This window comes from Arvicola amphibius, chromosome 9 (genome assembly GCF_903992535.2).
Source record: "Arvicola amphibius chromosome 9, mArvAmp1.2, whole genome shotgun sequence".
Lineage (NCBI taxonomy): Eukaryota > Metazoa > Chordata > Mammalia > Rodentia > Cricetidae > Arvicola > Arvicola amphibius.
The window spans coordinates 111,715,238-111,740,102 of NC_052055.2; the positions used below are offsets into that span (position 1 = coordinate 111,715,238).

Sequence of the window (24,865 nt, forward strand, 5' to 3'; positions counted from 1 at the left end):
ATTCCTTCCCAAATATAATCACAACCATTGTCAGTACACACCATAGACGGATATATTCCTTCCCAAATATAATCACAACCATTGTCAGTACATACCATAGACGGATATATTCCTTCCCAAATATAATCACACCAATTCTTTTCAAAAAATAAATGAATAAGAGCCAGGCGGTGGTGGTGCATGCCTTTAATCCGACCCACTTGGGAGGAAGAGACAGGCAGATCTCTGTGAGTTCGAGGCCAGCCCGGTCTACAGAGTGAGTTCCAGGACAGGCACCAAAGCTATAGGCAAACCCTGTCTCAGAAAATAGATAAATAAATAACAAAACAGAACAAAAAAAAACAAAGAATAAATGAAAAATACTATCATCTTCAACCATCTCTACTCAGCCCCCCAGTAAATGTCCCCTCCCTACCTCACCACTTCAGGACCAGCCAAGGGTCTCTCTTCTTAACCGGTCAAGGCCAGGCTCCCTCTCACACTTGGCCTTCAGCTTCCACCTGCTCAGCTACCATCCTTACATCCCGTCTTTACATCACCCAGCGAGAACCATCCTTACTCCTTGCTCTACCTGCATCCTTTCTCATCCTTAAGTCAAGCAAACACCCTCTTACCTTCTGCATTTCCTAGATCAGTTGGGAAAATAAAAACTGTGCTCACCGCTCTGCACACAGCAAGCACCAGTTATGTCTGGGCCCCGGACATTAATAACACCCTCATTTAGTTATCCACCGGGAGTCGGGTACTAGCTGTGTCGTGCGGAGCAAATTATATCACTGTGCGCTCTCGCTCGCTCTCTCTCTCTCTCTCTCTCTCTCTCTCTCTCTCTCTCTCTCTCTCTCTCTCTCTCTCTTCATCCCTGTAAAGTTATTTGTAATATCTACTGGGGTAGTCACAAGGACTCGAGGAGACAGACGAAATGCTGACTGATGTAGAGAGCTAGCAGCAAACAAACTGGCTAGCTGAGAGAGGGTGCCAAAACAGTCCCTCACATAGGAAGTGTTGGGAGCTGTAAACCCTCAGATCCTGAATTTCTTGTAAACAACGTGTTATGCTTGCAGCTTCTCTGAGCACGAGACCCTCAGGAGTTCCTAATGATGGGAGTGGTTTCTGGTGGGTTTGGCTGGAGCGTGGCTATCAGTTAATGATCCTTATATAAGCTGCCCCTGGACACAATAAAGGGGGCATTCCTGTTTCAAGGATGACCCGTGTCGCTGCCTGTGTCTTTATTTTTTTATTTTTTTTTTAATTTTTTTTTGGGGGGGGGGTTTCGAGACAGGGTTTCCCTGTAGTTTCTAGAGCCTGTCCTGGAACTAGCTCTTGTAGACCAGGCTGGCCTTGAACTCAGAGATCCACCTGCCTCTGCCTCCCGAGTGCTGGGATTAAAGGCGTGCGCCACCACCGCCTGGCTACCTGTGTGTCTTTGTGTGTTCAAATCTCCAGGCCCTTGCCCGGCTCGCAAATGGTCCTGTAGTGCAAGCCCTGAAATACAGGAGTAGTACCGTACTGTCATGTAGTACAGGCAGGCGCTACAGGAAGAGTACATAAGGGAACGTCAAAATGACACACAGGGAAGAGCATCTTTCAGTACAGGCGAGAGGCTTTGTGTCTAAGCTTGTGCCACCAGAAGGAGACAGATCTCTGGCCATCTGCATATAGAGATAAGAGCCCCAAATAGACTTAAAGACGCAGACCAAGACCATGAGGCTCCTGTGACTGACTGTCACTTGCTACAGATAAGTGACAACCAGTAAGACGCTAAACAGGATGGAGCAACTTATTCCACCTCTGGGGAGCCAGAAGCTTCCCCGAAGAGCTTATCACTTAAGCGGATAACTTAAGCCAGTCTCTTCAGCGATGGCAGGGCATATATACTCTAAAGGTGTATCTCAGCAGAGTTGGACGCAGAAAAGCCAGAGGCAAGACGGGTTCAGAAAGCCCAGTCCTGAAGCAGGATTTGCAGAAGCGGCACCCAGATGGGGCTGACACCAGCACACGAAGAAGCTCAAAGGACATGCAAGCGATGCATAACGGTGTCCTAAGTGAACCAAATGGGGACTGGAAATGATGAAGCCATAAAGACAATGGAGATGAAAGACATCATGAAGCCCCCTGGGGAAGAAGACAACCAGCTCAGTCTCAGGAGGAAGAGGAAAATATCTGAAGTGACTTCCAGAAAAAAAATGACTCTAGGTTTTGCTTTGGTTTTGGGTTTTGTGACTTTTGCTGTGCCTGTTCCTACGTGCCACCCATGCAACGAGCTAAGAACAAACTACTGGCTCCAACTCACCTTCTAGAAACATCAAGGAAGCATTCTTTTTTTTTTTTAATTACGGTAATAGGAGAAAATCTTTGTGGCTTTACAGTGGGCGGAGACGCTGACTTCTCTTCAAGAGAGTCCCGTGGGGTTCCCTAAATCATTTAGTTATTACACACTTGACCAGGAAGTCGCTTCCCAGAAACCTGCTGTGAGCCTTAGTTCGCATGTAAGTCAATACTCGTTCTGAAACGTTCAGTTTCCATCCAAGGACTAATTGGATTAAGTGGCTAATTCTGACCATCTCTCTCCCAGAAGGAGGCTGGTGTCATCAGCTGTGTGAAAACTGACCTCAGAGTTGGGAAACAGCCTAAAATGTCTCCTGCTTCCTTATGGAAATTAAACTGTAACTACCATTGTGTCGGCTAAGCTACAGAATGCAGAGGTATGCCAAGCCACAGAACCTTGGAGGAGAAAAAGACTTGAAAGGAAAAAAAAAAAAAAGAAAAACACAAAAACCGAAAAACAAATCTGAAAGTGAGTTCAAGGTAGACTGTGTGTGTGTGTGTGTGTGTGTGTGTGTGTGTGTGTGTGCACGCACGCATGTGCACGTGTGCGTGTGTGTCCATGCATGCATGCATATGGAGGCCAGAGGTCAGCATCGGATGTCATCTTCTATCAGCCACCACCTTTTATATTTTATTTACATATTTACATATAATGTGTGCACAGGGGGTGGAGGATGGTACACCCATCACAGTGAGTGTCCAGGGGTCGGATGCCAACTTTCAGGAATTGGTTCTCTCCTTCCATCAAGTGCATCCTGGGATTAGTTAAACACAGGACAACATTAGACTTGGTGACAAGCACCTCTGCTTGCTAAGCCATCTTGCTGGCTCCTCTACCTTATGTTTGAGACAGAGGCTCTCACTGAGGCTAGAACTCACCAATTCATGAGGAATTTCAGGCCCATAAAGTCTAAGGATGCTATTCTACACCCGCCCCCCACCCCCCAGCACTAAGGTTACACATGGATGCGACTCTGCCCGGTTTTCTGCACTGAGTGCTGGGGATCTGAACTCAGGTCCTTACACTTGTTTGGCAGGCACTTCACCAACCAAGACATCTCCCTAACCCCTACAGCTAGGTTCTTAAAACATTAAGATTGCTTATTTCCATCTTCCTAATACTCAAAGAATAAACATCACGTTGTGAATAATTTTCTCATGCCTTAAACTATTTTGGGGGGACAAAGTTTCACTATGTAGCCCAGATTGGCTTCAAATTCTTGATTCTCCTGCCTCAGCCATTCAAGTTCTGAGTTCCTGAGTTTACAGGTAGGCAACATCACGGCCGGCACATCGTGAAGTCTTCAAAAGACTCATTCTAACTTAGTTCAGCTCCCTTACAACATGTAGAAATCTATGTTCTGACAACAGAAGAGATTTGGGAAAAGTCCATCTAAAGCAGTCACGCTCAACCGGTTTCTGCTGGGCCACATGCGTGACAGGGCAACTGTAGATGAGACCAGACACATCCACAGGTGGTGGGTGTCCCCTGCTGTGTCCAAAGACTGACGCGGAACTACAACGTAACCATCTGAATAAGAACTATTAAGATTCTGCTAAGTGTTCATCACCTATAGAATATGAATAACCGAGTCACAACTCACTTATACTACTATCATATTTGGCTGAGAGCAAACATTTATAACAAAAAATATTATTCCTAAGAATATCAATTTTCACTACATGAAGTAATTAAAATATGGAGAAGGAATATTGTGAACATACAAAACTACTCACCTTAACTTCCTAATTCACATGTACATTTTTAAAATTTTTTTCTATTGAGGATTTCATACATACATATAACCCTCCAATTCCTCCCCTATGCCCTCATCACTTCTTCCCTTTCAGGTCCGTGTGTTCTCATGATTTCCTCTTAGCGTTGCCTCTATGTGCATGGAGGACCGTCTATAGGATCCTGAGCGGCCTTTCAGGGGCTGCCTGCTTGAAGAAAATGAGCCACCCTTCCCCGCCTGCAGCTCCCAAGAGCTCCTCACCGCTAGGAAAGGGAATTGACAAGCTCCTCCTGCACCGAAACTGTGATCTTGCCTGGCTTGATCGTGTACAGATAGCGCGCATGTAGTCATAGCTGCTATGAATTCATGTTGACAATGGCCCTGCTGTGCCCAGCGAGTGCTGTTTCCGTGCACACATCCACTACTTCTGCCTCTTACAGTCTTTCTGCCCCCTCTTCCGCAACGATTGCTGTGCCCTGGGAGAGGGGTAGTGGTATAGATAATCCCATTTAGAGCTGTGCACAGCACTGTCTCTCATTCTCTGGAACTTAGCCAGTTTAGGTCTCTGTACTATTCCCTGCAAAAATAAACAAACAAATAAAAAGTAAAGTAAAGAGTTTCTCTGATGATGGCTGAGAGATGCATTTAAGAACTTAGGGAGTAGTTTGTTACTATGTCTATTTAGCAGAATAAGAATGCCAGGTTCCAGCCGGGCGGTGGTGGCTCACGCCTTTAATCCCAGCACTCAGGAGGCAGAGGCAGGCAGATCTCTGAGTTCGAGGCCAGCCTGGTCTACAAGAGCTAGTTCCAGGACAGGCTTTAGAAACTACAGGGAAACCCTGTCTCGAAAAACAAAAAACAAAAAAAAAAAAAAAGAATGCCAAGTTCCTCCTTAGGTCCTTTGACACAGACAGCCATGGGTTTGAGTCCAGTTAACTGGCATGGTGTACAGATAAAAACACACACTCTTGTTTAAATCTTTATATAAGAAAAGAGTAATGTTACATCCCCCCAAGACTAGAGTCCCATTATTCTGTTATAAGGATCCTTGGGCTGGAGAGATGGCTCAGAGGTTAAGAGCACCGGAAGCTCTTCCAGAGTCCTGAGTTCAATTTCCAGCAACTACATGGTGGCTCACAACCAACTATAATGAGATCTGGTGCCCTCTTTTGGCATACAGGAATATGGGTAGGCAGACACTGCATAATAAATAAATAAATCCTTTTTTAAAAAAAAAGAATCCTTAATTAATAGGAAATGACATGTCTCTGTTTTGGCTGGAGTTTATGTGGGGGTGAGGAGAGATTTAGGTGGAACGAGGTGGTAATGTTTATCCTGAAAATTTTTTAACTGTTTGGAAATTTCCATCAATTATTTTTCTAAAATTTCAGAGATTTACAAAGAACTGTTTATGTAATTTTACCACCCTAAAATAAACCTGCTAAAGTTAGAACAGAACAAGCAAGTATAATCTTATCAAGTTCTACCAGTGTCTGACGTAAAAAAAAAAATCCCAGTTAAAGTCTGCAGTGTTCATCACAGATTTCATCCCTCTCCAGCATAGTTCCACGGGGCAAGAAGAAAGTCATCACTAAAATACACATCCTTCAGGTTTGCAGCAATTACAGAATATTCTGTTACCGTTAAAGGGGATCCCGCGCCAAACCAAGAATAATCTGTCTACCAGCATGTTTATTTCACTAGCGTCTCCAATCCAGGTGCCAAGTTAAAAAGTCCACAGACGAGTAATCAGCCTCTGAGATCAACTCAAGGCTAGTTAGGTTTATGCTGACTTTACAGGGAAAGGACACTGGACTCCCCAGCTGGAAACTTCGACTCTAATCTACTGAACACTTGCCCAGTGGCTACCAGCTGGGCACTACCTACACGGCCTGCTTCTTGGAGAGGCCAACATGTCTGTGCTTGATGGCCCTTGGATCACTAGAAAGGCAGGCTACCCTCATGAAGAAGGCCACTTGCTTGGCTGCTGCACGTAAGAAGAGACTGAAAGCTAGTTTCATGTGTGTCACTGTATGGAGGAGCCAAGCAAGAGAAGTTGAGAATGCAGTAAACTCTCACAGGAGGGGTGTCAGAAAGCTAGAGATGTTTATTTTGCTGGGACATTAGAGGGTCCCGTTGGTTTAATTTTAAACCAAGAAATCCATTTGGTTCCTCATGATCATCACTGTCTCTCCCATTCATAGTTTCCATATACCCTTCTTGATTCTGCTTCATATAATAACCAGATAGGTAGGTAGGTAGACAGACAGACAGACAGTCAGTCAGACAGACAGACAGATAGGAAGGATACTTGAAACCTATCTGCAACTGAGGAACTCAGAATTCATGGTATAAGCAGCAGAGCATGAGGCCAGGTCCAGCCACAATCAAGACCATGTGGTTCTTCCTGCCTGGCTTGTAGTCTGGAGAAGGGAGAAGACGCCACACATCAAGAGGTCATTCAGAAAGCCCAAACTCTGAGACACCCCTCACCAACACTGAAGTAACTGAGGGTCAAGGGACTATTCCTCAACACTTACTTTGCTAGTAAAGCAACCCAGGGATGAGCCCAGAATAATCCTCACCCCACAAAACATCCCAACCCCTAGTTCTAAACACACAACACACACGTGCAAAGAGTGGGCAGAACTGGGTCGTCATGGTGATCAGGTGACCAAATGGCATCAGATGGCTATAGTTGTCACACTTCGAACAGAGGGCAGGACAAATCTACACAGAATGACAGCACACAGCCCTTGTGGTGCATTGCCAGGGCCCAGAGATGTGAGTCTGTTCCACCTTGACTAAAGGTCAGAGAGTGTGAGCTTATTCTTGTTCTCTCAAAGTTGTTGACAACAGGTGTGGCTACAAACAAAAGATTGTGACCTAGGGTGTGGTTAATTAGTATTCTGAGTATAGAGTTGGTTTGCTGTGGAACAATGCTCTTGTACACTGTAAAGATTTCTCACTCATATTAGTTTATTAAAACACACATTGGCCAGTCGTCAGGCAAGAAGTACAGGGGGGGGGGGCAACCAGATTAAGAGAATTCTGGGAAGAGGAACGTCACAGAGTCAGTCACCAGCCAGATGCAGAGGAAGCAAGATGAGAATGCTGTACTGAGAAAAGGTACCAAATCATGTGGCTAAACATAGACAAGAATTATGGGTTAATTTAAGTTGTAAGACCTAGTTAATAATAAGCCTGAGTTAACAGGCTAAACAGTTTATAATTAACATAAGCCTCTGAGTGTTTCCTTATGACTACATGGCTGTGGGACTGGATAGGACAGAAACTTCCATCTATTTTGGTTGAATTCACACATCCATAAGGCCTAGCCGAGCTGCGATGATCCCCATCTCCCAGCTTTAGAGTATAGTGTTGTTTTATAGGTATGGGTATTCAGAAGGGGAAACTGACTGGTCCCATGTTAGCATAGCCCACATGATGAGCGCTGAACCAATCAGATGCCAATGAGCAAGCAAAAGCCCTAAGTATGTTAATAAACTCCCTGTGGACAGCCAGAAGAACTTACTTACCAACAAGAACACAGACCCAGAGGAAACAGAGCCAACAAACAACAACAAGAAAACCTTTCACATTAAAGAAACTCTGGCTGGGGCTGGGGCTGGGACTGAGGAGATATCTCAATGCCTAAGAGCACTGGCAGCTTTTGCAGAGGACAGGGGTTCGGTTCCCAGCACCCACATGGCGGCTCAGTTACCTGTGACTTTAGATCCTGAGGTTCAAGACCCTCTTGTGGATTCCCCGGCACTATAGCCACATGCTGCCCAGACATAGCTACAGGCAAAACAACCACACACATGAAATAAATAAAACTTTCATAAGAGGAAATTTTTTATATATAAAACGGGATTCCGTTTGCTGTCTTTAATGCTATGGAGACTCTGAAACATAAGCATATGTGACTGTAGCATTTACTACCTGCCATTTGATACACTTTTCATATTTCCCTAGGAATGCCTTCATTTCTACTATCATGCACAGAAGTTTATAATTAAATAAAATCTCCCAGATCCTCTACAAAGAGCAGCGGTGATGAACTGTGAGAGGCTCCAGCAAGTTTTACTGAAAATTCATCTTCAGAGAATAAAGACAAATCACTCTATTAACTAAGGCTTATACGCCGAATTTCCAAAACTGACTGCACACTGAAATCCTCACATCTGTGTCAGTGACACAGCTAGTAGAGGGGCTTCCGTGTGGCAAGCGCTTCCATGGAGGCTAATTTTTAGGTCTTTCCTTTAGCAGCACTGACAATTACCTAGCCATCCGTATGCATCATTAGGGAAACTACCGTCATGTTTTCAGAGAAGGGATTTCGTTGTTAGCATAGGAGCGAGCTCACGACCGCTCTAAAGGGGTCCTAATTAGACAAACCATCAACTACTCCCCCTCCACAACATGTGGCTTTTTACAGATTTTGCTTATTTTAAAATTTATAAAGTTCCAAAATGCAGCTCGCTGGCCCTTCACAGCAACACTAGGTATCATCTTGTCTTAGCGCCCTCCTGTTGGTGGGGTGTTAAGTGAACTCATGGGAGGTTTCATCTTGAATTTCTGGACTCTCCTTCCATCTGAACTGTAAGCATACTGTACAAGGCACACCCACCCATCTTAGAGGGGAAGAAAAGCCTCCTTCCTAACTTCCTAGGTACTGTAATGAGCCCAACACAAGCCATGTGCATGCAGAAAGGTGGCACCTGAGCCCGGGAAAGAGTAGCGTCAATAAAGTTTAGTTCTCCCTAACTGGAGACTTCCTATTCGGCTGCATCTGCTCCGAGGTCTTCCGTGAAATGCACTTTCCGTAAAACAGGAATGATGTAGGGGAACTCACCGAGACCACTGAATTTCAAGACTGTTTTCATCCATAGAAAACCTAAAGGTCACATTCAAAACACTGAATTTGTCTGGGGGCGAAAAACACTGAGCGGAAAAGTGTACGTTTCACGCTAACTTCCTAAGCTCATTCGGCAAAGGTCACAGGAGAGGACTATACTACAGGGAGAAGGCAAATTTGCAAACTCCCTATTATGTAAGTCTGTACACTTGACCCCACACACCAGCGGCATGGGAGCTCCTGCAGTGAGGACAGACCTCCTCTTCCAAACTAAAATGACTGAGGGAATCTTCTAGAAGAACTTTTTTTTTTACATCTAATCTGCACACTTGTATGTTTCCTTAAGAAGTGGAAGACCATAAAATGCTTGACTTTGTATAAACTGTGTGCTGGCTGTGTTGAATATATTATGCTCTAAAAGGTTATTTCCACTAAGCCAGGATACACTACTGAGCACCTGGAATGCGCGCGCGCGCACACACACACACACACACACACACACACACACACTCACAGCACTCCACAGGCTAGTAGGTACATAAACTGACCTCCCTCCAATGGTAAGACCTTTTGAGACAGGCTGAGCCCCCACCTAACCCTTGGAAAAAGAAGGGACATGGAGCTATGGGTCAGGAATGGTCCTCAGTCCTCTGATGCTGAATTAAAATGGCTCAGCTAACACGGAAAGGTGAATTTCGTCTTCCAGGTGTACCTGGTCTATCCAGGTGTGTCAGTTTGCCGTGGTGCCTTGAAAAGGTGGAGAAGGGAAGGAAAGAGGAGGAGAAGGAGGGAGGGAAGAGAGGGAGGGAAGGGACGGAGAAAGAGAGAGGGAAGAGAGAACAAACTACAGAGTTGTTTTTATATGAGATAATGCATCTCACTTTGAAAAATCCTAAGCAGAGAAGATAAAACTACTTTGTAAGACAGAGAGACTACAGGGCCAGGGGATCAGGGAGTTTGCTGTGAGGTTGTGTTTTCTATTAACGCCAGGAGCTACAGCCATGAAGTCTCACCAACATGGCTGCCCAAATGTGAGACACGGATGAGAGAAAGACCAAGAGGCCTCGACCTTATACCAAGAACTACAGGCAACTAAGGAACGCTGAGAGCGGGAGAAATAATCTTCCCCAGGGAAGAGCACACCAACTGCTTATCCAATACCAAAGGGTCAGCCCTGAAAACATACACATATGAGCAGTAGTATACAAACTGAGAAGCTTAGTTATGTTTAGGAGTGTGTGCGTGTGTGTGTGTGTGTGTGTGTGTGTGTACACAATTACTGAAAAAAGAGGCCATTAACTTGAAAGAGACAAAGGAGGCGTTTATGGAACGGTTTTGAAGGAGGAAGGTGAAGGGGGAAATGATGTAATTATAATTTCAAAAATAAACGAAATAACAGAAGAGATAAAAATGGAAGGAGTAAGGAAAATCTGCTCTGAAGAACTAACCCTACACAGATGGATTCCATCGAATTAAAACAGGCAGAGTTGGCCTGTCTGGCTAGAAGGCCTGTTCTTCCTCTCCTGCCGGGGACAGCTACACTTCTTTATCTGACGTATCTCAGTTCTGCTTCCCTTAGCCCACCCTTGTCCTGCCCTGAGAAACAGTCACCATGTACCTGGGAAGAAAGTAGGGAGGGAGGGACGGACTTCCTACACTCCCGTGGTCTGCTGTAACTTGCTCTCTAACTGACTACCCCAGAATCAAGGCGCTCCCTCTCTCTTTCCCACAATGGGATGGGGCACGTGCATCACCATCTGCCCAGAGCGCAGTCTTCACCCAAGACTCCTTAAATCTACCGTGTCATTTGTGAATTCTGCCACCCGTAGTGCATGGCTGCACATCTATAGCCAGAATTCAGAGGGGGAGGGGGTTTGTCTCCCTGGAACTCCACCACTGATGCCCAAGCCAAAGCACGCATGGCCACAGCATCACATAGAAGTCTATCTTTCTTCCTCTGACTCCTCATGCATTTCTGGGCTGAACAGTATTTTCCAAACATGATCTCTTCAAACCCGGGCTGTAAGTACCAGGTCGTCACAGATATTTTTTTGGCAAATGCTGCTGGCTGCCCACTCCGTTTCCTGTTATTGCTTCTGCTCTGTCCAATGGTGTTTTTATTTTTTAATCTTACTAAGTATATTAAGGTACAGCCATATCTGGCTCTCCAATTGACCCTACTACCAGAAACACAGGTTTCACATGGGACCCTTTCAGACCACCCCTGCCTGTACCAACATCCACCTCTACGCTGCAGGGAACACGGGTCAAAAATCATGAGCTGCTGCTTCTCTAGCCAAAATTTTAAACTGATACCAGTTGCTGAATATGACTTTGTAAATTTTTACATTTCTGGTGGGGCTCACAGTCACACAAGTTGTTATCAAACACATTTTGAGCAAATGAGATACTATCAGAGTTGCTCTTGTTTTAAATTATTTTAAAAATATTTATGAAAGGCAATCACTAACCAAGCTGCTTTCTTAAATCTCAGGAGCTTAAAAGGGAAGATTCCAACCCCTGCCCCAACCCCAACTCTTTCCCCACCATGAAAGAACCCTGCACCTGATGACAAAGATACCAAGAAACACAAGAGGGGAGGGCAGCTGGAGTGCTGGAGGTGGGGGGGACATGAAACACCAAAAGAAAAAGAAAGGAAGGAAAGAAGGATGGAGAGAGGGAAGGAGGAAGGGAAGGAAGGAGGGAGGGAGGAAACAAACAAACTCAAACGTTCTCACACTGAGCTTAAGGTGGTGGTAGCAGGGTACCACAGGACAAATACGAAGTTCGTACTATAATCACAGTAACCATAACAACAAATGTCAAAGCCTGCTCCATCACTGACAGTACTGACAACCTCCCCCACCTTAAGAACCTGGGAGTAAAGAGAAGTAGCTATTTGGGAGCACAGGTGGACTGTCCCTCGGGAGAATGGCTCACTTAGTATGTATTTTCTGGTTGAGCATCTGTCTTGCCATTTTTGCTGCTATGACAACACACCTTAACAGAAGCAACTAAAGGAAGAAAGGGTTTGCTTCTGACTCAGACTGCCAACTAAGATTGGTCGTAACAGCATCCCTAATCAGAAAACACAAAATCTGCAGTGCAACAGAATCGACAACATTCTGTCGTTTAAAAAAAAATGATTGGCAGGGTTTATGATTTTAGATTATCAGATTAAGGATTTTTCAACTAGGATTGACTTGATGCATCTAAATTTCTGTGTTGTTTGAATACGAATGCCCCCCCCCCCATAAATTCATCTATTTGAGTTCTTAGTCACCAGGGAGTGGCCCTACTTGAGAAGGATTAAGAGATGTGGCCTTGTTGGGAGAAGAGTGTCACTGAAGGTAGGTTTTGAGGTTTCAAACCAGGCTCAGTGGGTCTCTCTTCCTGCTCCAAGCAGATAAAAATATAGAACTCTTAGCTCTTTCTCCAGCACCATGTCTTCCTGCACACCAACCACCATGCTTCCCACCATGACAATAATGAACTAGACCTCTGAAAACTGTAAACCCGCCGGGCGGTGGTGGCGCACGCCTTTAATCCCAGCACTCGGGAGGCAGAGGCAGGCGGATCTCTGTGAGTTCGAGGCCAGCCTGGTCTACAAGAGCTAGTTCTAGGACAGGCTCTAAAAAAGCTGCAGAGAAACCCTGTCTCGAAAAACCAAAAAAAGAAAAAAGAAAGAAAGAAAACTGTAAGCCATACCAATTAATTGTTTTTTTTCTTTTATAAGAGTTGCTGTGGTCATGATGCCTCTTCATAATAATAGAGGACTAATTAAGACAATCTCCATTGCTCTTTAACATACAATATGTGACGTTTACTTAATAAAAATAAATCCAATACATAAACTATAGGAACCATCATCAATAGACAACACAGTCAATGGAAACAGATCTCAAAATGCCAAGAGAGGATCTTTATAAAGAAACATATATATATATATATATATATGTGGGAAAGAGAGATTTTACCAGAGAGATGAACACTATGTAAGAGAGTCCAATGAAAAATTTATGAAATGAATAACAAAACTACAGCTTAGGGAGAGTATTTCCAAAACCCACAGCTGATGACGAATTCTTATGAATGAATAAACGAACCAATGGAGAAATACTGAACCAACACTTCACAAAAGAAACTAAGAATGGCCACTGTATATACAGGGGAGGGGGGCATTCGATGACTTGGTTCTAGAAGAATGGCAACGAGGCCCACAAATCAGAAACTACAGCGTGACCACCAGAATGGCTAACACTGAAGAGACTGACACTACCAAGTGCTGGCAAGGGCATAAGACAACCACAGCTCTCATCCACCGCTGGTCTGGATCCAAATTTAGCCATTCAGGGAGCAATGTGACATTTTCTGGCCAAATAAAATATGCTTACGCTACAGTCCAGGAACCACAAGCTCCCATCTGAAAGAGACAAAAATCCATGGCCACACAAAAGCCTGTCTGTGGGTTGTAGGTCATAACAACCATAAGCTGAAAGCAACTCAACTGCCCATCATCTGGAAGAAGTATTTTGAAGAAAATTATACTTTTAGTGCTGGCGAGATGGCTCAGCAGGTAAAGGTGCTTGCCAACAATTCTGAGAATTCTGACGATAATTAGATCCCTAGAACTCACACAGCAGAAAAGCAGAGGCAACTCTGGAAAGCTGTGGGTGCCATAACACAAGTGCCCACATATACCCATGCACACAAACAAGATGAATAATAAATGTAAATGTATAAATATAAGAAGTATACATCTATGCAATATATTATTACTCAGGAACACAAACAATAAGCAGATGATATAGCTAAGAAGCTAAATCAGCAGTTCTCAACCTGTGGGTCATGACCCATTTGGGGGTCAAATGACCCTTTCACAAAGATTGCCTAAGACCATAGGAAAATACAGATATTTACATTATGATTCATAACAGTGGCAAAATTATAGTTATTAAGTAGCAATGAAAATAATTTTATGGTTGGGGGGGTCACCACAACATGATGGACTGTATTAAAGAGTTGCATCATTAGGAAGGTTGAGGAGGCACTGATCTAGATGAGTCTCTGAAGATTTGGTAAAATGGTGACTATGGACCAGGTATTCTGTGTGTCTTAGTGTTGCTGTTGCTGGGATGAAATACTATGACCAAAAGCAACCTGGAGAGGAAACTCACAGTGCCACAGAACAGTTTACCAACAAAAGCAGTTGAGGGCAGAAACTCAAACAGGGCAGGAAACTGCAGACAGGGGCTGATGTAGAGACCATGGAAGAGTGCTACTTACTGGCTTGCTCTTCATGGCTTGCCCAGCCTGCTTTCTTATCTAACTCAGCCCCACTGACCCAGGGGCGGCACCACTACAACCACTAATTTTTTTAAAAAATGTTCTAAGCTGGATCTTATGGAAGCATTTTTGTCAATTGTGGTTCCCTCTTTTCAGGTAACTCTAGCTTGTATCAAGTGGACATAAAACTAGCCACACACTATGCTTTTCTACTTCAGTGAGTATTTGCAAAGCTGTGCACAGCTGCGCATGCCTGGAGCCCCAGCACTTGGTGGAGTGGTAAGGGAAACCCATAGATCCTGGGAGTTCACTGGCATGCCAGTCCAGCCAATGCAGACAGTGCGCAGTTTGGTGAGAGACCCTGCCTCAAAGACTCTGCCTACAGAGTGATAAAGAATGATGCTCGAATCCAGGTCAGGCTGCTGCACTGATGAAATAAACATCAAATAATGGCTTTCTTGGAAAGGTGGGACCTAATAAAGAAACAGCAGGGATCAGTTTATACCAGGTGCTCGTGGCTAGCAGGAGAGAAACTACTCTTTGGAATAAAAGTTTTTAGTTTAGTTTTTCTTCCCTTAATTGACCAAGCAGATCCTGATGATTTGGGCTGATGATGTGGAAGGCACTATTTGGACACTATCCATCACAACTGCATTGCACAAGTTCCCATCTCCAAAAGAGCGGGATGGGTAACCATCTCATTTAATGTGAGTTTTCTACATGTAACTAAATGTTCATAAAGTTCAATTATTTTTCCATCTTCTCATCAGACTGCTTTAAAATAATCTATATTTCTCTTCATGACAGTGTATACGTGTATAAGGTGAACCATATGAAAGTATAATATGTTCAATAAAATGAGCCTGTCCTACATTTCCAAAGACAAGGCCTGAGAGACAGGAAAGCCATGAAGCAACCTGTGCCATTGTCAGAGCTCTTCACTGTAATGCCAAAGACCAAGAGAAGGCTCACGGGTTACTCTCCCAGAGGACCAGAGTTCAATTCCCAGCACCCACGTCAGGCAACTGACAACCACCTGTGTCTCCAGGTCCAAGGAATCCAATGCCCTCTTCTGGCCTCTGTGGCTGGCACCTGCACAAAATGCGCCATACACTCACACGCATAAACAAAAATACACCTTTAAGAAATACAATAAAAAGAAGCAGCGACTGGTCATTCTAGCCACAGCGCTTGACATTTCTGGTGGACGTTCTTCACTTTTCAAGAGGTGATTTTCCACATTCAAACTGAGAGGCGCACGTTGCTGTTTACAGAGAAGCGCCTGTGACGGAAGCTGAGCTGACAGGGGCTTCATTTTGCTAAGGTGAGACTGGAAAGACGACGCTGTCTGATACACTCCCTGTCTCTGTCACTGGAAGGCAAATCTCCTTTAAACATGCATCTCATTCAAGTGTTTAAGAACGGAATTATCAGAGGCCACAGAACAGCAGAAGCGTGCTTGTCGCTATGAGGCTCTGGTTTCAATCCCTAGTTTTGCATAGATTAACAATTATCTTTTTTCCACAGACAAGAGATTATCTTTTGTCTAAGAAGCTTTGAGAGATTTTAATTCCTACAGATAATATTAAGGAAAAACTACATTTGCTTGGTCCCTATGATCCTAATCTTTTCACTTTACTTATTTACTGACTTGATGTATTCTCACAGAAGATTCCCAGGGCCCACGCTGATGGTATTTTGGTTTTTAGGTTGGATTAACTGCAAAGTTACTGACGTCTACTTCAGGTATACTAAATAAAGGAAACACACGCGCGCGTGCGTGCACGCGCGTGCGCACAGACACACACACACACACACACACACACACACACACCAATCTTTAGTAAAACAAGCAACACTCCAACACATTTTTTGTTTGTTTTTGTTTTTTGAGATGAGAACCCAGGCTAGCCTTGAACTTACTGCGTCTCTACCTGAGAATGACCTTGAACTCCCAACCCTCCTGTCTCTACCTCCACTGACTATCACTACACTATTCCTAAAACTTTTTTTTAGTCTAGATTTCATCAGGTTTGAATCTGTATGAGCTCAACAATGCTTAATCCAATTTTAAGTGTATTTTAAAGGACTTAAGTTACCTTCCAATGACTTCAGCTATTTTCCACTACGTAAGACATTAAGTAACAGAAACTGGTGCCATACAATCTTTGCCGAGTGAGCTTGGGCCAGCCACTGAGTAAAACAAGACAAACACAGAATATGTAGGTAACTCTATACCTTTATTTTAATGATTGACTCCAAACACTGTGGAGATAGTAACAACTAACTTAACAGACTCCAGAAAACAGAAAGCAGATGGAAATCCTCAGATTGGCATGAACCACGCACCTTGGCCAGCACTTTTGAGCATGCGTATAATACCCCTGGCTGTATTCAGCTCTGGGGCTTTGACAGTGACCCACCTGACCATGGTTCTCCGCTGTATCTCCTTCCATATTCCTAGAGGAGGTGGTCAGGGGGAGAGTCTAGGGGCTGTCTGGCCTCTTTAAATGTCATTTCTAACCCCCAGGTAGAAAGCACACAAAATGGGCTTCTGAAGCCAGTGAAGAAGCAGAAGCTGGGACAGGCCTGAGCCTGGGACAGGCTCAGAACATGAGCAGCATTGCATCCCCTAAGATGTCACACACCCTTAGAATACACTGCCAGCACAAGGCTGTGACCAATGAACCAGCTCCTCCCCTCACCAGGAACTCTTTAAACCCTGATGATGCAGGAAATGAAACCATTAGAACCAAATACACCTGGCAACACCCAACTGGCTCTCTAGCACAGTGACGAAGTTTGAAACAGAAACCTCAGCAACTTTATATTTAAAATGACATACCGAACGCCACAGGTTAGAAAGGTGGGCTACATGAGTTACCCAGCACTACTGTGAAGACCTGACAGCAACGACTTAAGTAAGGAAAGATTGTTTGGTTCATGGCTTTGAAGGGTCTCGACTATCATGGGAAGAAAGGCGCAGTGCACAGCCCAGTTACGGGCATCAGGAGTAACCGATAGCCCACAGCTGGTCCTATTATGGGACTCCAAGGAGCAGGGAGTCACATGGGAAGCAGGGCCAAATGTAGCCTTCCAGAATAGACCCCTGTGACTTGCTTCAGCCAAGCAAGCCCCATTCTCCAGGTTTCAGAACCTTCCAGAACAGTACCACCAGCTGGGGACCAACAGTCACATGTGAGCCTTAGGGGGACACATCAGATGGGAAGCATCGCACCATGGGACTGCACTTTCCCTAGCCATGAGGGGGGGGCCATGAGCAGGCGAGGGCACTATGCGGACGAATGGGGACACCAAGGTGGCAGAGGATTTCTGTGGTATTCAACTCTGAGTAACATTAAGCGAAGTGGACTAGCTAGAAATAAAGTTAATCCACTGATGATGAAACCCTGTCTTCTCCCCTTCCAGGAAGAGGGCCGGCTAAAAAACAACATTCGAAGAATGAGGTTAGAACTCTATTAGCAGAATGGACTCCACTTTAACTTCAATTTAATGAGTGGTTTTTACATAGGATCCTAGCCAGGAAGGGGGAAAGAAAATGGCCGGGACGTTTGAGAACACAATGCCACACAGGGCCCAAGGCTTCAGCACGTAGCACCAGAGACCCACAGGCACTTCACAGGATGGCTTCCAGAGCCTGCTGGAAATGACAGCAGTTGACGTGGGATTTCGAGAATAATACAGTGGGACAAGTGTGCTGGTGAACACCAGTAAACCCAGCATTCAGGAGGCTGAAGCAAGAAGGTCCTATGAGTTCAAGCTTAGCCTGAGCTAGAGTGAGTTCAGAGCCAGGCTCGTTTACACAGGGTGACGTGCCTCCAACTCAAAGTGAAAAACATTTGAAAATATGCGTTCATCAATAGGCAGGACTGGGAACAGCTGGCAAGCATGGGGGCATAGGGGAATGTCTACGTTACCTCTGAGAAGCAGCCAACGGCCCATCTTGACAATAGTATCTGGTTAGGATGGGGTCACTAAAATAGACAAGGCTGCAGTGGGGCTTATAAATGCTATGCCAATCATAGAGTCAGTACCGGGCAGGTCTTTGCTGCTCATTGCACACAATGAGTTGGTCATCATGGTGGGCACCTGTAACCCCAGCACTGGGAAAGTCAATACAGTATGACTGTGAGTTCAAGGCCAACCTAGGCCACACAGTGAGTTCAAGGCTAGCTTGGACTCCCTAACAAGACCCTGTGTCAAAAAAAAAAAAAAAAGTAGACAAAATAAAATAAAAATGCTCAAAATACATGTTTAACCAATGTTTGACCTGATAAGCCACAATGGCAATACTGTTAAGACTGCGTGCCATCTACTCAAGTTTGGAAGGCGTCTGAGCGGAGTATAGAGGGTCGGCTTGTTTCCATCCTTTTGCTGGCTGTGAAAACATGAAGTAAGGGACCGAACTCCATTCTCGGATCAAAGAGCCAAAGGGACGAAAGTCCTGGAGGACAAAACTGATGAAAACCCCAATCGACGAGGTGATGTTTTCTCACGAAGTCCAAAGTCTGCACTGGCTACACACGTTAGATGCTGAGACAAAGCAAAACAGGGTCCTCGCCAAAGGACGCGCACCACTCCGGTTCCAGTAAGACCCCCAGCTTCAGCGTCTACAGAAGGAGGCCGGGCCAGCCGTTCTCCACTCTCCATTTGATCTCAGGCTTCATATATTCTTAAGAGTGAGAGCCACCTTTGCCATGGGGATCAAGGTATACTTTCAGAATAAAAGCGCACAGTCGGATGCCTGACGAGAGGACGGGGCTGTCTTCAGTGTTCGGTCTCCATGTGGGTGTGATTTATTGGATATTTGTCCCATCAGCAGGGCACCGTTTCAGAAAGAACTGAAAACAAACCAGATCCACTAAGATGATGCAACAGCCCTGGAATTTGGGAGACCAACTCCACGAATCCCCAAACTATTTCTGGCTACTTGGCCAACTCAGGGCAGTGTTTGTCTCTGCCCAGCTCAGGGAAGATGCAATCATCCTCCTATGAAACTCGGCAGCTCCGTCAGCGGCATCGCCCATCAATCTTGATTCCTGTCAACTAAGCCTTCTACACGTGTTGCAGAAGACTAGCTTTCAAAGACCGTATCCCCAGTTACTTTAGAAAAGTTTAACCCACAGTTAGTCAAAAGGGACTGTGCGCAGATCTGTTTTCTGGATGATTCTAGTTTCAAGGTTAAAATAGAATATTCCAGTGTAGCATGGCCCTGAGGAAACTCAGCCCCGCACTGTGTGTGCGCACACAATGAATTAGAAATAACAAAGAAATTCAAGAAAGGACTACACTGTATACTGTTCTAGGCATGACACTTTTACCATATCGTCATCCTCGCCATTGCCACCACCTCCTCCTCCTCCTCTTCCTCCTCTTCTTCCTCCACCACCACCTCCTTTTCCTCCTCTTCTTCCTCCACCACCACCTCCTCTTCCTCCTCTTCCTCCTCTTCTTCCTCCACCACCACCTCCTTTTCCTCCACCTCCTCCTCCTCCACCACCACCACCTCCACCTCCACTATCACCACATGGAAAGGATGTATTTAAGAAATCTAAAGTAAACTAAATAAACACAAGCAGCAGTCCAGCAGACAGTAACAATTTTATGCATTCTTCTCCCTCCAAATCACAAAACAAACATGCTTAACAAAGCAGGGCTCTAAAGTCCCTTCCAACCTTTGACATTTTATACCCACATGAAATTTCTTTTAAAATTAATTTCAAGACAGAGTAACGTGCCATTTCAAACTTGGCCATTTCGGGCGGATAATGCTTAAAACTCCAAGCCAAAATAAATAAACATTTTTCTGAGTACCTACGGTGGGCGCATCAAAATTCACCAATGAAGATGGCTGGGCGCAGGTAACTCTTCTGTTACCCCCGTGGTCACATGCTCTTGCACTGTGTGAGAATGTGAACTTTCTGGCTCTGCTACATGACCAATCACTGTCATATAGAGTGGCACCTTGGGATCCTGGGTATGGAGCCCCAGTCACCAGCCCAAGAAAACACTAGGAATTTGTGAGTGAAAACACTTGCCGAGCTACTGCAAAGGGCAAGACTTGTGAATCCCCAGGATCTACTTCTGAAAGGGGCCATGACCAAGTGTTGCCTTGAGGTTTTATTTCCATCGCATTTGGAAGACTGGCACTTCATGGCTAACGGGAGAGTGGCTCAGTCTTGTCTAGCTTCTTCATTCATACAGGTGAGCCCAGTGGCTCAGAAGACTCAAGGTGGCATCTCCGTCAGCTGATGAGCAGGCTTCCTGTTGTTCATTAATCGCATCTCACACCCCACTTTCTCTTCAGAATTACCAAATATGAATTTTAACTATGCATCCCATTATAATTCCTGAACTTGGGGTGGCTGTCTGATGCTTTCTTACGTTTTAATGCAATGTACTCCACCATGCAATTACCTTATCTTTCAACATCTTAATCCTGTTATTTCGAAGAAATACCTTTTCATAGGTTTTTTATTTCATATTGGTGAGAGGGTGCTGTGTGTACTACGGTACCTATGCAGTGGTCAGAGGACAACATGTGAGAATTAGTTCTCTCTATCTACCACGTGGGTCCAAGGGATCAAGTACAAGTTAGGGGCTTGGAGGGCGAGTGTCTTTACCTACTGAGCCATCTTGCTGGCCAGGCAATGCCATTTTTATCTTAGTCACGCCTAGCTTTGGCAAACCTCACACAAGATTTCAAAGTGAGTAGAAAGCTGTGGTCCTGCAGTCCTGAGCTCCTATAAACCATGGTTGTCACTTACTCTGGGGTACAACATTAATCAGCAGATTAGAGAGAGGGGAGAGAGAGAGAGAGAGAGAGAGACAGACACACACACACACACACACACACAGAGAGAGAGAGAGAGACGAGCCTTCAAAGTATAAGCTGTGTGGATCAGCAGCTCGGCATGAGCACAGGGTTATAAAATGCACAGATAAAACAAAAGCCTCCAACAGAGTCTCAGAAGGAAAATTAAAGGGGAAATAAGCAAGCCAAGAGTAGGACTGGAATGTGGAATGTCAGAGCCCAGGGCTGGGATGGTTACTATCAGAGGCTGCAAGTCTGATGCCGGCCTCCCTAGCAAAGATAGAGAATCCCATATGGACACAGCGCGTACGCTGGCAAGTTAACAGCAGGCCACATAAGCAGGCTGGAAGGAAGCACAGAGGCTGGGAGCAATCTCCCCACGGTTCCCCATCTGAGGACAATGACCTCTACCCACAAGTCCAGTGTGCGCTGGGTCTTTTCTGCTCAGCCTCTCAATATAGACAGATGGTCCAGTGCCAAACAGGGGCAAGACAGAGGACCCGCCTCGCTCTTCCAATGCAGGGAAAGCCAGCATCTCCCTTAGAGCAGAGCCTGGCTTCACTCCAACTTCCAGACAAATGGGCACTTGAGGTCACACAGCTTATGGCCTGACCACAGTCATTCCAGCCTGGAAAATGCTCAAGGTGGACATTCCTCATGGCCTATGAAAGCAACCTGAAAGCCGGGGTGAGGGGAAGAGGGGCCCACACTTTGGCCTCTAGAAACTGGCACAGCTCAACGGTGTCCAAGCCCTGCCACTGACATTTTTATGGCTGGTACTTTTTTAGGAACTGGTGTGGTTTCGCCTCTTCCTGCTGGAGCATCTCTTTGGCTTGCTCATTTATTTTTAACAAGCAGAGGTCCAAGTTAATTTTAAAAGCAAAAGGCATGTGAGAAAGTAGGATTCTGCTGAAAAGGCATCCTAACCAGACAGAAGCGTAGATACGGTGTGTTGTAGAGTGAAAATAAGGCACCTTTAGCTGAGGGCAACTATTTCAATAAAGCTTGTTCTGGGTGAGTATTACGAATAAGCTGAGATTCAGAGTCCCATGAGGCACGCTGCAGGCTTTAACAGACAGCCAAGCCAATGGTCCTTGGCCAACCCGAGGGACAAGACAGGGCTGGACTCGTGGGATTGAGGTCCCTCGTGTCATCTAACTCAGACACCACTACGCCGAGCACGCAGGAACGTGGGCTCCACCAGCGCTATGTCCTCTGAAATCTCTTTTTCCACGTCTCCTCGCTAAGTTAAGAAGCCACAACCTGGTGCCAGGGAAACTCCCAGGAACCCACAAAGAGGACCCCAACTAAGATGCCCAGCAATGGGTGCCTGAACTGTAATCTCCTGTAAGCAGATTGGTGACTACCCTAATTGTGGTCAGAGAGCCTTCATCGGGTAATTGATGGAAGCAGATGCAGAGACCCACAGCCAAGCACTGGGCTGAACTCTGGGAGTGCAGTTGAAGGGAAGAGAGGGAGGATTGTGGGGGACGGGGTGTCAAGGTCATAAACAGGGGAAACCATCAGAGATAGCTGTCCTGAGCTCCTGGGAGCTCACAGACTCTGGACAGACAGAGAGCCAGCATGGGATTGACCTAGGAGATGGAGGAATGGATGGAGGGAAGGGGTAGAAGGGAAGGGAGCGGGGTTAGCCAGAGGAGAGGTGGGAGGGAAAACATGGTCGGGATGTAAAATAAATGAAAGAATTATTTTTTAAAAAAAAAAAGAGTTAAGCCAGAAATGTCTGGTCATTGCCAATATCAGAAATGTACTCTAGTGAAGGAATAGGGGTGCACCTGATAGGGTCTCAAAGGCAGTTAGTTATTTGAACTCAAAATTAGCATGACTTTCCATGGCCAACTGGACTGACAACTCGAGAAAGTTCAGTGCCATGGGGTAGAGAAGGAGGATGGAAGGAGGTACAGGTAATGCACGAGGGGAAGGGGTGGCATTCTTAACCCTTCAAACCTCCTCCACTGAGTGGGGACTGATCAGCCCTACCAGTGAAATCGGATGCATACAGAAAAGGATCAGATTGCTACATTGGATTATTTTATGACTTTTTTCATATTCAAAGTAGGTATATAGTAGGTTTGTATACAGAATAGTGTGTGCGTTTATGTTTACTTAAAAGTAAAAAAAAAAAAAAAGTATTGAAAACAGTGTGAGAACCAACGTTCAGCTTCCCAGAACCCACAGTGAATGTCGGATGGATGGGATACCATGTGGGAGGTTCAAAAAGGGGATCCCTGCAGGAAGCTGGCTAGCCAGACAAGCCAAAAGCTCCAGACTCAGAGACAGACCAGACCCTGTGTCAATATCTAAGATGAGAAGTGGTCAAGGAAGATACCCGATGTCCACCTCAGGCCTCGACACACATATACATAGGTTTGCACATGCATGTACATACATATGCAATCCTACACACCTGAGAACATGCACACATAAAATCTATATATATATATATGATATATATATATATCATAAATATACATAGAGGCATATATATGTATACATCGTGTGTGTGTGTGTGCGTGTGGTGTTGTGTCCAAAAAGTATTGAAAGCAATTTCTTGCAATGTTAGATACTTATCTTAGTACTGGGTCCCTCAGCAGCTTAATACATTTGGGGGTGATGTCACGGTCTCAGAAACCAGACCACCTGGATCCAACTCCAAGTGCTGAGACACTCGGGTCTTGGTTCCATATACACGAGGTGAGAACAGTAATGGTATTCGAGACTGGCAGAGGAGCTGAGGGGGTCACACACGGCAAGGCCACAGAGTGATTGCAGCAGAGCCTCACTGGAGAGAGGAAGATGAGGGTATAAAGCCGACTACAGTGTGCAGACACCGCAGCCCCTCTCCCCTGCTTCCCAATGCTTTGCTAGCTCCCACAGGCCGCCGGTGCCTCTTGGAGAAGGTCTGCAGATGCCCCTCCCTAGTAAAGACTTATTTACACATTTTAAAAAGACACCCACGAAGGTTCCCGTTGCTTATTTCATGGGAAAACCAAAGTGTGCCATGTCTCCTTTCAAGACAAAGCAGACCATGCTGCATATGGGTAGGTGCCATGCCCAACTCACCTAGAGGACAGGCTTGCAAAAGAGTTCTAGCCCAGCCACCAGCGACGGCACTTCCCACCCTGTGCTAAAGCGCGGCAGAGTTCCTCTCTGTTCTGAGTCTCACACAAGCATGTCTGTCATGTCTGTCACGTGGAGGCCTTGCAACAAGAAAAGCATGCTGGTGTCTTCTTACACACTAGCCAACTCCTGTCCCTGATGACAGGTCACCTTTCTCTTCCCTCCCTTGTCCCGAGGAGAAGGTATGCGTGGAAGGGGGGTGCTTTGCCTTGCTGGATGTTATGGTTGGAGACTTTTAAGAACCTTACTAAAGCGCGAAGGAAAGAGGCTAGCCCTGGGTATCGTCAGGTCTTCCAAAGCTCTTCTCAGCGTGCCAGGCAGGGCCTTGCAGCCTTCTACACTTGATGAGTTCTTCTTGTCAACTACAGGGTCATAGGTCAAGCCCTACTGAAACCCTGTGACAGAACTATTTATAGTGGAGCTATCCACTGAATAAGAATAGGAGGGGGGGAGAGAAGAGGGGATGAAAACCCTCATCATCAGGAGAGAGAAAAGAACCAAAAGCACAGAGCTCCACAGAGAGATTAGCCTGCGGCAGTGTGGGCAGGTTTGCAGGAAGCACTCACAGGGAAAGACTGTGAGAGTTGCCAGCAGGAGGCCGATGCGGGTACAACTACCCCACAGTCTGTCTCGACAATAACAACCCCAAGAATGATGGGCCATCCCACAAAGGCACTGTGC

General features: G+C 45.4%; 1 protein-coding gene across 9 annotated transcripts in view; it reads right to left on the minus strand.

Moving 5' to 3' along the window:
• Bicc1 (BicC family RNA binding protein 1) overlaps positions 1-24,865 on the minus strand; it is a 218,760-nt gene that overhangs the window by 99,498 nt on the left and 94,397 nt on the right. The window contains exon 1 of one of the 9 annotated variants that reach the window (XM_038342827.2): positions 18,945-18,978. The exons of 7 other annotated variants lie outside the window; for them this stretch is intronic. The gene's annotated coding sequence lies outside the window, so the exon portion shown is untranslated. Of the gene's footprint in view, positions 1-18,146; positions 18,198-18,944; positions 18,979-24,865 lie in introns of those variants that run through there. One more of the 9 variants, XM_038342826.2, reaches the window with a different exon arrangement.